Source organism: Triturus cristatus, chromosome 11 (assembly GCF_964204655.1).
Source record: "Triturus cristatus chromosome 11, aTriCri1.1, whole genome shotgun sequence".
Classification (NCBI taxonomy): Eukaryota; Metazoa; Chordata; class Amphibia; order Caudata; family Salamandridae; genus Triturus; species Triturus cristatus.
This window is the reverse complement of record NC_140594.1, coordinates 455958129-455973558: the sequence shown is the minus strand read 5'-3', so window position 1 is coordinate 455973558 and position 15430 is coordinate 455958129. Positions and strand designations below refer to the sequence as shown.

General features: G+C 45.9%; 1 protein-coding gene across 2 annotated transcripts in view; it reads right to left on the bottom strand.

Annotated features, from left to right (window-relative positions):
- Positions 1–15430, bottom strand: part of LRRTM4 (leucine rich repeat transmembrane neuronal 4) — a 1708634-nt gene that overhangs the window by 1042886 nt on the left and 650318 nt on the right. The window lies entirely within an intron of this gene.

Below are 15430 nucleotides of genomic sequence, written 5' to 3'. Positions count from 1 at the left end.
TATCTTATGATTCTGATATTCATGTGATCAGCAAAGGCCACACAGTGCGATACCCAACTCCACCCTTCCGTTTATTCATCCTGTTGATTAGATGGAAGCAGCATGAGGTTGCATTGTGAACATAGCCCCAAGTTATTAATATTCAAGATATTTTGCTTTATTGAGGTTTTTCAAGATGTTGAAGGGTAGCAAAGGACTTTAAGAAGAAGGAGAAAGTTGACAGACCTTTGGTCTGATTAAGGACAGGCAACTGAATGAGACTAATTTGTGTGTACGATATATATATTTATATATATATATATATATATATATTATCTACTGGCGGTCGCCAGTAGATAGTTATAGTTAGGACCGTGTTTCCATAGGAAATCTCAAAATTCTATTTTGAATAACTTTGGCGCCGGTTAACGAATCTTCGCGAAATTTTCAAAACTAATGGGGCGCTCCGCTCAGCTCCTACCCTGAAAGTCTCGGGGGGATTCGTCAAGCGGGGGCCGAGAAAAAAGGGGGTCCCAAAACGCGTTTTCCCCATGCCTTTTCCCATAGGACCTTTAGTCGAAGGTACAGCCCGAACGGCTGAACAGAATTACTTGAAATTTGGCAAAAAGGTAGTCCTCAGGTCAGGCATGTGCCTTTTGCATATATGGTGTCAATCTGTTCAGTAGTTCCTGAGAAAATTGCATTTAAAAGCACATACATATCTATAGCCGCGCACCGTCCGCGCACAGTGCGCGCACCGTGCGCGCACCCTAACGTGCGCAAGCGTAATTCTGATTGGTGGTTACATGTCAGTCAACGTTCGAATCGGTCGAAATCAGGAAGTGTCGGCCGCCATTTTGTTTGTTTTCAGTGCAAGAGTGAAAAAGGAAGGTGGCGAACGTGAAAAGGGGGCAGGGTAGAGAGTTCCTGACCCCGTGAGTTTTTTTAAAAAAAATCGCGGGGGTGTGCGAACCGTGCGCGCACGGTGAAAAAAAAAAAAAAAAAATTCTAATACGGAATTTATTGTAAAATAAATATATAAAAAAAATAATAATACATACATAACTTAGCATTTAAAAAAACGTACAAATTCATTGAAAAAACCATAGGTTTCACACACGTTATAGTTAGGAATTAGCATTTAAAAAACCTTGCAAATTCAGTTAAAAAACCATAGGTTTCACACATGTTATAGTTAGGTGGATATTTCACTCGTAAAAAAACAATGAAATTCCCCCGTTATAGTTAATTCAGATAATTATAACTCGCGCGACCGCCACTCTATCACAAGGATGATGTCATCAGTGATGTCAAGAGTGATGCAACTGACCATGTCATGAGTGATGTAATATGTGACGTCATGAGCAGAGGATTGCGGGCGCGCGAGTTATAATTATCTGAATTAACTATAACGGGGGAATTTCATTGGTTTTTTACGAGTGAAATATCCACCTAACTATAACATGTGTGAAACCTATGGTTTTTTAAGTGAATATATATATATATATATATATATATATATATAGAGAGAGAGAGAGAGAGAGAGAGAGAGCATATTTAGGTTTTCTTTAGATGAGCTGAAAGGGTTGAAGTAAGAGACCTTTCAGAGGAGATGAGTCTGCTCTTTTAGCTGGATGCACAGATGGGGCTAGTAAACATTCTTGGAAAATGGAATGGTGCTAGAATATCTAGGCCTAAACATTTCCTGACAAAAGTATGGTGCCCTAAATATTGTTTACAAAAATATGTACATATTGGACATAACAATTATAAATCCCTAACATTGGAGGGATATTTTTGGAAACGGATATTAAGGCTGCAATTTATGTCAGACGAGATTTGTGTTATTGATGTTCTGATAACCTTTCAAATTGTGATTGAAGCTTTTGGGAACTACTGGCATAAATGCTTTTCAAAACTTTTATCATGATGATTGATTGATTTCTTAGCTTATTGGTGCTGCTTGTGGTATTGGTTTTGTCAGTTGTGTGAATCCAAACATTTATATGTGCTGCAAGGCTGAGATTAGTCAATTATCTGCATTTCGACTTCTGTACAAGCGCTGGACACTCCCACGTAAAGACATTGTACCCATCCTTTCAGTTGAAAATTGGCACACTGGACAGCTCAACCAGTGCTTTTTTAGCTGGAAATCAGTGTGGCCTTCCTGTCCTCTAGTCATACACTCAACATCTAAGCCACTATTCCCATGAAATAATTCAATTAAAACACCATCCATTCAAATTTGTGATGGATTACCTGATCTGGTAGCAGAGAGGAAAATGCTTATGGGCTTATGCTAGTCATTGCTGACCTTCAATAATAAAGTTTTGACTTTGGTTCAGGCCAGCACTCACCCCAGCAGCTCCGCGAGCTACACCACCTCGCCTCAGCCCTTGAGCCCGCCCTGCTTGTGGGTTCACGCCGGCATGCCGCCCGCCCACCTCAGCCCTTAACTGCTCCCTTGTCCCTGGGTGGCAGGTTAATCCTTGTTAATCCTTGCAACACAGCCCCCGCTCCCGCCTCCCTACCCCAGTCCTGCCCCAACCCCTACTTGATGGCAACCGCTGCGCAGTCGCGCTGCTGGCGCTCCTAAGGCAAGCTTGTCTACGCCCGTCCGCGACCCGACCGTGACCAGCACCAGAAACCCTGGCTCTCCTAGGCCCCACCACTACAAATCCACCACCCTCCACACACTCAATCCCGGAAGACACACCGACTGAGTAAGATCCTCGCTGAACACCACCCATGGACAGTTCTCGTGCAGATCCTGCCACAGATCCTTCACCATTGACAATACCCCCACCACCGCCGAATACCCGCCTGCCGCACGCACCTCCAAAACCCTGACATACATCCTCCTCAATGTGCGCTACCTGCACCGACACGCCGTAGAAATCTGGGACCTGATCGACATCCTCTCGCCCGACGTCGCTGTCTTCACCGAAACCTGGACCAATACCACCTCCAGCCCCAACATCGCCACAGCCATCCCCGATGGTTACAAGATCCAGAGAAAGGACCGTCCCCACCGCCCAGGAGGGGGACTCGCCATCGCACACAAGACCCCCCTCCGACTCTCCACATCCAGCTCGATTGACCCCCACTCCAACACAGAACACCTCAACCTCCAGATCCAGACCAGCCCCAGGACCACGCTACGTGGCACCCTCATCTACACACCGCCGGGACCTCGCACCCAGTCCGCAACCACCCTCACCCTGCTCCTCTGGACGGACCACCACTGCGTCCACTTCACATTCAACACCACCACCACACACAAGTATTTCCCGCGCACGACACGAAGGAACTGGAGCAAGGTCACAGAGGAACACCTCAACACCACCTTCCTCCAAGACCCCCCAGCGCCACGACAGACGCCAACTCCACAGCCACAGAATTTCACCTCTGTGTCTCCCGCTGTACCAACAATATCGCACCCCTCTGCCGCCCCGCCAACAATGCCCTCTTAAGGCTGCCTGGTTCACCACAGAGTTACAAGAAGCCAGATGCTCCTGCAGACGCCTAGAAAATACCTGGCGAAACCAGAAAACCACTGAAGCACAGAACAACCACAGGAGCGCCCTGAAGGAATACCACCAGTGCATAATAGACACCAAACGGACCTTCATATGAGACAAAGTCCAGACCAACACCAAGGAACTGTTCAATGTCATAAAGCAGTTCGCAAAACCCCCCAGCGAAGCCGCGGACATCACACCTTCCCTGGAACTCTGCGACAAGCTCAGCTCCTACTTCCATCTGAAGATCAAGGTCCTCTGTGACAACTTCAGCGAACGGACCCGGACACCACCCCCCCCCCCCCACGCTGCCGATAAACCTACCATCATGACCTGGAATCCCGCCACTGTGGAACACATCACCGCTACCATGACGAAAACCCACTCAGGAGCCCCAACGGACCCCTGCTCACCGCACATATTCCACAGGGCTGCCGCCGCCATCGCACCCAAACCAGGACGGACAATCAATGCCTCCTTCATGTCCGGCATCTTCCCAGGCAACTGGAAGTGGGCAGACGTTAAACCCCTCCTCAAGAAACCTACAGCCGACCCTACAGACCTGAAAAACTACCGGCCCATCTCTCTCCTCCCTTTTGCAGCCAAAGTCACCGAGAGACTCGTGAATGCCCAGCTGACCTCCTTCATCGAAGGGAACTCCATCCTAGACGCCTCCCAATCTGGATTCTGCAGCAACCACAGCACCGAGACCGCGCTCCTCGCCGCAACTGATGACACCCGCATGCTACTCGGCATGGGACACACTGCGGCCCTCATCCATCTAGACCTCTCCGCAGCCTTCGACACCATTTCTCATTGCACGCTTGCAGCCAGACTTCGAGACGCGGGGATACAATGTGCCACCCTCGACTGGATCCAATCCTTTCTCTCCAGCAGAACCCAGAGGATCAGACTCCTTCCCTTCCTCTCCGAACCCACCGATATCAACTGCAGAGTACCCCAAGGATCATCGCTCAGCCCCACATTCTTCAACATCTACATGGCCCCCCTCGCTGTCATCGTCAGACAGCATAGGCTCAGCATTTTATCCTATGCCGATGACACCCAGCTCATCCTCTCACTCAAGAAGAATCCCGAAGACACCAGACTCTGCTTCCAGGCAGGAATGAAGAACGTGGCAGCCTGGATGAAAGACAGCTGTTTGAAGCTCAACTCAGAGAAGACCGGGGTCCTCATCCTCGGACCCTGCACCTCCGCCTGGGACAACACCTGCCCTCGGGACCCCACCCACTCCTACAGACCACGCACAAAACCTCGGCATCATCCTCGACTCCTCCCTCTCCATGAACCGCCAGATCAACGCCGTTGCTTCCACTAGTTTCAACTGCTGGCGTATCCTTCACAAGTCCTTCAAATGGATCCCCCCTGACTGTAGAAGGACCGTGACCCACGCACTCATTACCAGCAGACTGGAATACGGTAACTCCCTTTACGCCAGAATCAACAGAACTCTACTACACAAACTCAAAACCATCCACAACGACGCAGCCATACTCATCCTCGGAACACCGAGTCACGAACACATGACCCAACAACTACGAGACCTCCACTGGCTCACTGTCGAGAAGAGGGTCACCTTCAAACTCCTCACCCACGCCTAAAAATCCGTCAAAAACATCGGACCCAAATACCTCAACAATAGAGTATCCTTCCACTCACCCAAGAGGAACCTCCGCTCCACCGACCTTGCCCTGGCAGTAGTCCCACACATCCGCAGAAACAGAACAGGTGGGAGAGCCTTCTCCTACATCACTGCCAAGACCTGGAACGAGCTTCCCGTGATCATCAAATGCTCCCCGACCCTGCATGCATTCAAGGACCTCAAGACCTGGCTCTTCGACTGATCCGGAGCTGCGCCCCCCCCCCCCCCAAGCACCTTGAGACCCTAACGGGTGAGTAGCGCTCTTTATAAACCTCTGATTGATTGATTGATTGACTCACTTCTCTAAATCTCCCTTTCCAAAATGAGGCCGTTCTGGCAGTAACATTTCTTTTAGACCAGAGGTTGTGTAACAATTAGACTCTTAAAAACCATGACTTGCTTTGTCAATTTGTTAAAGGTTGAAAGTTCCAAAACAATGTATCTATCTGAAGAAACATCGTTTTCATACAACTACCAGGCATAAGCTTCTATGAGCCCTTCTGTGGTATGATAAAACAACAGCACAAATATTCTCCACCGTTCTTCGATGGAAAGACCATGATCTCAGAAGGCGAAAACAACAGGAAGCCATAAGATTGTCAGAATCAGGTTGAAGATGGGAAACTGAAAGGCTCATGACACAATCATTCACTAATTATGTAGTGTGCTTAATTTGAATTGGGGGTTGCTATTGGGGCCACTTGCTCTAATTTTTGGGACTGGGATTTTCATTAATTAGCTTTGACCCAGAACAAGAGAGTGAAAGGCAGGAAGGAGGGAAAGAAGAATGAGGTGAACGACGAAACACCAGAGGGAAATAGAGAAAGCAGGTATAATATCCTGCAGGAGGGAAAGAAAAAGGGACGGTAGGTTGGTGGATGAGAGAGGCATGAAGTGGAATCAAGACAAGATAGTCTTGGACTTTAGCAACCGTGACAATTAGCAACACTGGCTGTAGTCTTCTGAGAAAATCTTTGGCCAGTAGCACTCATTATTTTAAAAATTAAGCTCTCTTTCTGTATCAACCCTGCAGATGAACACCCAAACACGATCTGCCTCATTCCTTTACTTCTTTTCAGAAAGAAGCTGAAAAGACATATATCCAAGGAGAATGTAGCCAACCACCTATGACGATAAAGTATAAATACTGTTGAGCGCATCGAGCGTCTCCTGGCCCCTCAGAGAGTCTGTGACCCACTTGTTAATAATTACATACCTGCCAACTCGTAGAACAATCTCACAGTGTGAGGAGGGGTCAGGGCCTAGAAAGGGGCAGGGCCTTATGCCAGGAAGTACCTAGAGGCCCTTTTTAATCCCACCCCGCCCCCAAGCCTGCTCCTCCCCCCCCCAAAAAAAAATAAGCTTGCTGAGGCTGGTGAAGAAGTCCTGGGGTGTTTTCGCACCCCTTAATGGATGCCGGCAGTTCAAAGCCTCCCGAAAACGAGCTGGAAAACCACTATTTACAGTGGTTTTCAGTTTGTTTTCCCTGCCACAGTGTGATATCGGCTCCTCACTGGGAGACCGTGTGATGGGAGCCTATCTCGAGTGTCACACTGTGCACTGTGTGAGTTGGCGGGTATGTAATCCTGTATTTTGCCTTTCAGTCTGCTGTGTCCAGCCCTCTGCTGCTTGCAAGCTAAGGTGAGAAAAACTAAATACCAATAAAAATATGCAACATACATACACACAGTGACATCTATAACATGTAGTAGATGCCAAATGAAACAAGTTTATTAGATGGGAAAAGATTTGGAAATGATGCAATTGTGCTAAATTGTAGGAAACCACTAACTTCATAAATGTGCGACCTTTTGTGGCTTGCTCTATCCGTAACATGTCAATGTTAAGACCAAAGCATTTTTTATACTAGTAGAATCTCATATATTTTCCGATTATTGGATTTCCTCCATTTTGTGTATGCTTTATTTTCGGTATGTTTATACGTTTTGTGCATTTTTAGCTTATGGAAGACAGAGTCGAGTAGAAAATGTCTCATGGGAACTGAATGCCTCACGGGGCCGCATGAGCTGAGCGAGCAATATTTGCCACATGAAAACAAAAAGTGTATGGTAAATGCATTGAGGAGGTATCTCTCATGCTATCTGTTTGCAAGCACGTCATTCTCATACATTTTTCATCAGATGTCTGCCCGGCATAATTCAGAGAACAATTACATGTATTCAATGCGATCAAATGTGCACCTACATCCAATATTTTTTTTTGTCTTTCTGCACAGCAAATAGCATAACAACGTGGGGGCATATTATCAAGCCAGGCGATAAAATTATCGCCGCTTTGGCGGCAGAAAACTGCCGCTAAAACGGCTATAATGGGCTTGATAATATGCTCTATGGAATTCCAATTGAAGCCCAAGTTAGATGTCCTTCACATCTAACATGGGCTTCAATTGGAATTGTGGAATGCATCTGCCATGGTGGTGGTCGCATCCTAATTTGCGGTGCGGGACCGCTGTATGTTTGACTGCCGGTCCAAACACCGCAGGTATGGCGGGCGGACAAGTCCGCCCGCCATCCTAATGAGGCCCTTAGTTACATGACTTTAGATTAGAAAACTTGTTAATAAAGGGCAAGAGTGACTAGGTGCCCAAAGTCTCTAACAAATACTTACATTTTTTTACTATTTCATGAACTACAGGTGCTCAACCACTTTCCAAGGAGCCTTTCGTTATTTGTTTCATAGTTGGGACTTTTAGGAGCCTTGGTTCATTTCCCAAAATTAAGCTCTTTGAATCTAGAATGCAACTGCATGGGATTTGAGAAGGAGTACAAGATGGTGGCAGGCTGGATCATCAGCAGTGATGCCCACAAGGAGACCGTGTCCTCTAAACACTCAGTGGGCCATAAATAAAATATTATATTCAGTCAGATTCAATTGACAATGACAACCATTTCTGTAATTTAGGTGTGGTTGTTGTTGCATTCACAGTGTGAAGACAGCTGTGATGGTATTGTGGTTTGATGAAGACTGCTAGTAATGTCCACCGCCAAGTCAATGTACATGTAAATAGAAAGGTCCAAATGCCTAACAAGTAATATACAATGCTATGGCATTAAGTAGGGAACAATAATTCAACTTTTGCGATTTTTATTTTAAAAGGTGGAGCACAATTAACACACCATGGGGCATATCAGCAAGGTGAGGCAATAGAATTATCGCCGCTTTTGCGGCCGTTTTCAGCCGAAAAGCGGCGATAATTTTATCGCTTAATTAGCAAGCTCGCGCTAACGCGTGAAAACTTGCGTTAACGTAGGAATTCCTAACGCCCAGCTTTGCATCTCTAATGAGATGCAAAGTGGCCGTTCCTGACCTGACATGATGTGGCTAAGCGACATTTCTCCTATCATCAAGCCCCACGCTATGAAGCATAGCGGCAAGAAAAGTAGCGATAACCCCTGTTATCGCTACTTTCCTTACGCCTGCTTCAGGACTGACTTAGCCATGATATCCTATGGAAGATGGATATCATGGCTAAGTTTGTGAGTCCCTATCATCAAGCTAACGCCACATTGCGTGAGATTATCGCTGGGTTTCCAGCGATAATCTCACGTTAGGCAGTTAGCGTCAGGATTTTTATCGCTTTTGAGATAAGCGTTGCTAATAGCACGCTATCTCAGCGATAATTATCCTAGCGCTAAGTGCGCTTTGCGATAATTATCGCCGGTTGTTGCTGATATGCCCCCAAGTTCTTAAATGATTTGACAGTAGCAGAAGCAGTTTCCTGTTGCAGTCCAGGTTGGTTTTGGGCAGTAGCTTCCATTTGTTGTCACCTCAGCTTTTAAGATAGCTTGGTATCTTATATCAAGCAATATATTTTTACTGATCACTAATGAAACCTACCCCTCTTGGATATCCAGTGGTGGTGTTCCACTTAAATCTAGAAGTCAAGATTGGACACTCTTATGACTTGAGCAAGTAGTGCCATGAAGGAATCACATATCATTGAATCCTCAGGAGAACTGGGATTTATAGATGCAGAATTTGTAATCAATTAATAATATGAGATGGAACCATCACCTCTTTCAGGGAATGGTTCATACTTGTTATGGTGCAATGTGTATGTAAACAAATGCCAATACTATTGGTAGACATGGATCAAGAGGAAGCGATGATTTATAAAGGTCCATAATTCACTATATACTTCTGAAAAGTCAGCAAAAAAGTGAACGACAATAGAAGGGCAGAAATTAATTTTGCTAACAGAAAGACCAATATTTGGGAAGCCATCACCATTGACTTTATTCTCAGCCACAGTCTCGATACAAAACAATGATTATTTGCAAATTTCTATGAAGATCAGATATTGACTAACGTAAAGCTTAAGTCGATTACATTTTTTACACATTATGAAGTGCATAATGGTGTTGTTGCCAGCCGCATAAAAACCTGTGCATGTGGTATCTTTTAACTTATTATAAACATTTTGGCTTAGGTTGTCCCTATACATTTTTATTTTATCTACTTACATTTTCCTCCACTTACAGTCAATCTCTATAAAGATTTTCCTGAACTCCCTGATAGGTGGGAGAGACACTTTGTTTTTCTAGTAGCTTTGGCATCACATTGACATCATGGTAGCCAACCCAGAACCAAGTCTATGTGATGGCTAAGAAGTTAATATTTCCCTACTACAACAGGTTAACAATCAATCGAGTTTTAATGATTGCTTAGCGAACTTTGAGTAAACTGTCAATAATTGAGAAAAGTTGGTTGCAGCTAGAAAAAGTCACATTTTCACCTAAACTTTTCCCCCTAATATGTATGTTTCTTGTTCACCTGGTATCGAGGGTGTGGCACACAACGGAAGTATTGCTCATTGTTCCCTATGGACCTGATTATCAAAGAAAATATACATGTGTATTTACATATTTGGCCTGTGGGCAGGCTCTGCATCCAACCCCCTGCAACTGTGCATGGCTGACAATGGCATATAATAATATAACAGGATGTCATTTTAAGTAATGTAGACCTACTGGCTCTGTCAAAATGGCAGGCCTATTGGCTTCATCAAAAAGTCACCAATAACTAGGATCAAATGTATCTTTCATAAATTCACACTTCACAATGTTTAATAATAGCGAGAGTCACAAAATATTTTCAAAAAAGCATTATTTGACAAATATTAAACATGTCTTTAAGTCTTTTATCAACACTTTTCAGGTCACAAAATGCAGCCATAGAACTGTCCACAAGAGGTCGCTTCACTCCAATGGAAGAGCATACAGCTCCAGCTTGGAGTGCTTTAAAAATATGGCACGCTACCCAGGGGGTATGGATTCATTAACCCAGAAGGCTTGCTTGTTTTTTTGTTCGTAATAATGTGGGAGGCTTGTGCGATCCCTGCAGCTAGAGCAGTGAATGTGAAATGAGCAGCTACTCCTCTAATTTCACATTCACAGATTTTTTATTTGTTAGTTAGGGAGGTGGGCCAGAGGCATGGGACCCCATCCACAAGCCACGTAAGGGCCCCAGGAACCCCATCTGCCTGGGCCTAAGAATTATTTTTTTGGAGAGGGGGCATGGGACCTCCCTACCTCAGCCATCAAGTGGCCCCAGTGACCCCATCCCTCCGGTACAATACAGCAGTGTCCCGGAGGTCCTATCCCCTTGGACACTGCAGCTGCCTCCCTGCAAGAGTGTAGGCAGGGAGAACTTCAACTCCCTACCTGCACTCGTACAGGCATGGAGCAAAGATTTGCTCCACACAACAGGAGCAGTGGAAGCTGCTTCTGTAATGCAGGAGCAAACCAATGAAGCCAGGTCCCACCTCACCGCGAAGGGTGCAGGCAGGAGAGCTGGCAGGGGGTGCGGGGGCTGCCCTTATGATGTGTGTCCTGGGTAGGCCACCCTCAGCCACTCTTATGCTTTTTGGGCCCCAGGGTATGGATCCTTGGGGATTCAAACTGGCTCGGGGAGGGGGTCGCATACCCCCCTCCACAATTAAAGACAAAGAGGTCCAAGGGATGGGGTCCTCAGGGCCTCACACTGGCTCAGGAGGGGGTCCGTGGACCCACATCGCCAAGTAAAGACAAAGTGACCCTAGGGGATGGGTCACTGAGGCCTCAAAATTGCTTAGGGGTGGGGTCCATATGCACTCCTCCCCTAAATATAACATTGTTCCCGGGGATGGGGTCCCCAGTGCATTTAAAGGCTCGGGAGTGGGGGCTGAATGTCCTTTTTCCATAAATTGACCGATTGGCCCTGGAGGATGGAAGACCCTCTCCCCCCAAAAATATTGTGCTGACTCCCTGGCCACTGCCCCACCTGTGGGGCTTCTTTAAAAAAGGGCAGCATTTGCAGTAAAAAATACTTTTTAAAGGGTAAGGGGGACAGGTGACTCCCTCTCTGAGCCTGACCTATCCCACAGGGTAACTAATTAAGTTAAAGGGGAGGAGGGGGCACGTGGCCCCCCCTCCTTGAGCCCATTTTGGCCAAATGGACCCGATCCCCCAGGGCCCAAAGTATATTTTAAGGGGTGGCGGACTGCATGGCCCCCAGTCAGTGCCATTTTCTGCCACGGGGACCCATCACCCAGGGCCCAAAGTAAATGTTAATGGGAAAGGGGCCACCTGGACACCCTCCTGAGGCCTTTATGACCTGGGGATCCCACCCCCCAAGTCCTGATACATTGTGTAATGGTGAGTACCCTGGAGCCCACCCAGTGCACCCACCATCCACAATGTTGGGTGCCGCGGGAGAAACACCAGGGCATCTGTGGCCTCAGACAGCTCCTCATATGCTTCAGGAGCCTGCATTGCTCCTGCCCAGAGGGAGAAGCTACTTATGCTACTCCCTCCAGGCAGGAGCAATCTCATGATCTGTTTCCCGGTCCACATCAGTGGGAGAAGGAAAATTGATCAAAAGCGTGTTTCCAGCCAACGGAAACATTTTCAGAGCTCCCATTCACGAGGAGCAAAGTTAATAGTTGCACCCGCATGATGAGAGTTTTGAAAATGCTACCACCAAGCTGGAGCAAACATGGGCTTCCCTGTCCAATCTGGTGTGGGCAGGGAAACTGATGTGGCCAGGGGCAAGCCCCCTGAGGCACAGCAAATGAGCCGGTCCTAGGGTATGGGGTTCCCGGGGCCATTGTAGGCTCAGGGAGGGGGTTTGCACAGCTCCCACTTCCTTGAAAATGTAAATAGCGATGCAGGGGGATGGGGACCCCAAGCCTTTGAAAGGCTTGGGATGCAGGGCAGCGCAGCCCCTCCCCATTTTAGGAACATTTGAGCACCGGAGGTGGGCTCCCGAGGCTATAACGGCTTGGGGGGTCACACACCCCTTTACCATATCAAGAAATCGGGCCCTGGGGAATTGGATCTTGAGTGCCGAATGCAGCTCAGGAAGGGTGTCCGCATGCTCCCCTCCCCACATTACTGATTAAGTCTCCAGGGGGAAGGGGTCCCCAGGGCCAAATATTGCTGAAGGAGGGGGGCCGCACAGCCCTGCCCCATATCAATGAATGGAGACCCAGGGTCAAATACGGCTCAGGAGGGGGGCTGCATGCCCTCTCCTTTAATTACACAATAAGGGAGCCCCAGGGCCACCATTTCTCTTTCAATCCCACAGAAGTCTTGCTGGATCATGGTACAAACTTGCAATTTTTTAATTTTTTTGGTCCCAGGTGGGTCCCTCTGGGTCTTCCTACTAGGCCGAAGGCAGCAGGGTATCCCTACCCTGCCCCCTTATATAGATTGTTTTTTAATAACTCTTTATATTTACTACTTGCTGACAGAGGACTAAGTCCCCGAGTCCTGTAATGGCAGCCAGCAAAAATTTTTTGGTGTTGCTGGCAGTCAATCACAGCGCTTGCTCCTGTGGGAGTCTGACTTCTGCTGGAGTGAGATAGTCCAAGGGAAATAAAGCTTCTTGGGTTAAACAGAATGATCTATTGGTGCTCTCACAAACGTCTCCCAAGCCTCTTGCAGACTCAACAATCCAGTTATAGAAATAGTTTGACCCTTTATTTCTAACCAACTACTGAACGGATTTACACCAAATCACAAAAAGCTCAATCTGAAGACCAAGATCTACCTTTCTGCCAAATTTGGAATAATTTCTTAGAGCAGTTTTTGCTGTAGCCCTTCTTAAAGAAGCCAATGGAAAATGCATAGGGATTTTAGAATCTCCCTTTTTTCTTGGCCCCCACTTCACGGATCACCCTGAAACTTTCCAGGAAGGAGCTGAGTGAATTTTTGTGGAACGTTTGTGAAGATTCGTCAAATTGGACCAAAGATATCAGCAAACCAAAAAATGCTCTTCTTATATAAACGCAGACCTAACTATATCTACCTAGTAGCAACCATCAGTAGGTACTATATATATATAAATATATCCAAAACAAAAGTCTGACAAAAAGGAGCGCCTCAACCTTGCTGGTCGGGGCCTGGCTCAGGTGTGCCAGGCACCTCCAATATTCCACAAGAGAACACGCACTCCTTCCACAACGTGAAAACAGGCCAAAAACAGCAAATAGACTTTGCAGTGAAGGGGAACATGTATTGATGAACACTTTTGTTCAAAGGATTGAACCTAACAGAAATCGAAATAATGGTACTTACTTTTGCTGCTTTTAAATACATTACGAGAAATCCATAAACACAAAGAAACTGACTGCCCCTTTAAAAACTGTGATTAAGTGAACATTTGTCCTTTTTCAATGTTTAGGAGTCATGTTATTTAAAAACTAACGAACCCACCAAACATACAGTGGCATATGATTAGGACTCGCATGAGTTGAAACGCGTAATGCCTACCCGCCTTTTGCCTCAAATAAAGAAACTTAGAAGCACGATTGGATTTGGCCTGTTTTCACACTGTGGAAGGAGTGCGTGTTTTCTTGTGGAAAATATAAATAAAGGGAAATCGAGCTTCACCCCCATGATGCCAAAAGACGCCGTAGACATCTTCCAGGAGATGGTCACCAATGATTTGAAAAACCTCTATAGGACGATTAGCCACAAAAAAGCCAAAATCAATCAACAAGAGCTACAATATAAAAATTTAATAACCAAACTCAACAACAACTCGAATTTAATAATCTGCACGTCCGACAAAGGAGGTAACATAGTCTTATGGCCGAAGAATGAATATGAGACTGAAGCTAGAAGGCAACTTTCCGATGGCAGCTGTTACGAAAAAACAAATATAAAGAGCTGCAACACCGCCAAAGAATCACTAAGGAAGATGTTGCATTCCTATAAGAGACAGGGTTTGATCTCAAACAATGAATTCAACTTTTTACATAATGAATTCCCCATAATCTCTACACTCCGTCTCATACCAGAAATTCACAAAGGAGTGAAGCCGGTTCAAGGCAGACCCATTATTTCGGCCATTGACAGCATCAGTGAAAACACCAGTAGGTATGTGGATTATTTTTTACAGCCTTTAGTCCAGAACTTATCTACCTACATCAAAGACACAGGTGATATTATTAGAAAATTAAACAATGTCAAATGGCAAGAGGGATTTCTGCTAGTGACTCTAGACATAGAGTCACTATACACAAGCATTGATCATGTTATCGGTATGGCTGCCACCAAACACTATCTGGAGCACAGACCAATCCAATTCCACAATCACAACGCTATGCTTCTGGAATTAATTGACTGGGCCCTACACAATAACTATTTTATGTTTGGCAATGATCTATATTCCCAAAAGAGGGGAGTCGCCATGGGAGCTTGCTTCTCCCCCAGTTATGCCTGTCTCCATGTAGGCTGGTGGGAGGAGCAGGTTCTCATGGGGACATATGCGGATATCTTTGATTCTCAAATTGTTAATTGGTACAGATTTATCGATGATGTTTTTATGGTCTGGAACGGGGATTTTAACAGTGTGATGAATTTTATTGAGGTTTTAAATAACAACACTTTTAATCTCAAATTCACTTCGCACATTGACACCAGCTTAGTTGAGTTTCTTGACACTAAAGTCATGATCATTGACAACAAAATTGAGACAACACTCTATAGAAAACCCACTGCTGGCAACTCCATCTTGCACGCCAGCAGTGCCCATCCCCAGCATCTCATAAAAAGTATCCCCTATGGGGAACTCCTCCGCATTAAGCGTATTTGCAGTACACCTGAGGAGAGAATAAGATGCTCAGAGGAAGCTATAATGAGGATGAGGGAAAGAGGGTACATTGAGAAGATCTTGAGGGACGCTTATAAAAAAGTGCAGAGTCTGCCTAGAGATGCATTATTAATTGACAAATCGAGCATCCCTATTCCGAACACACCAG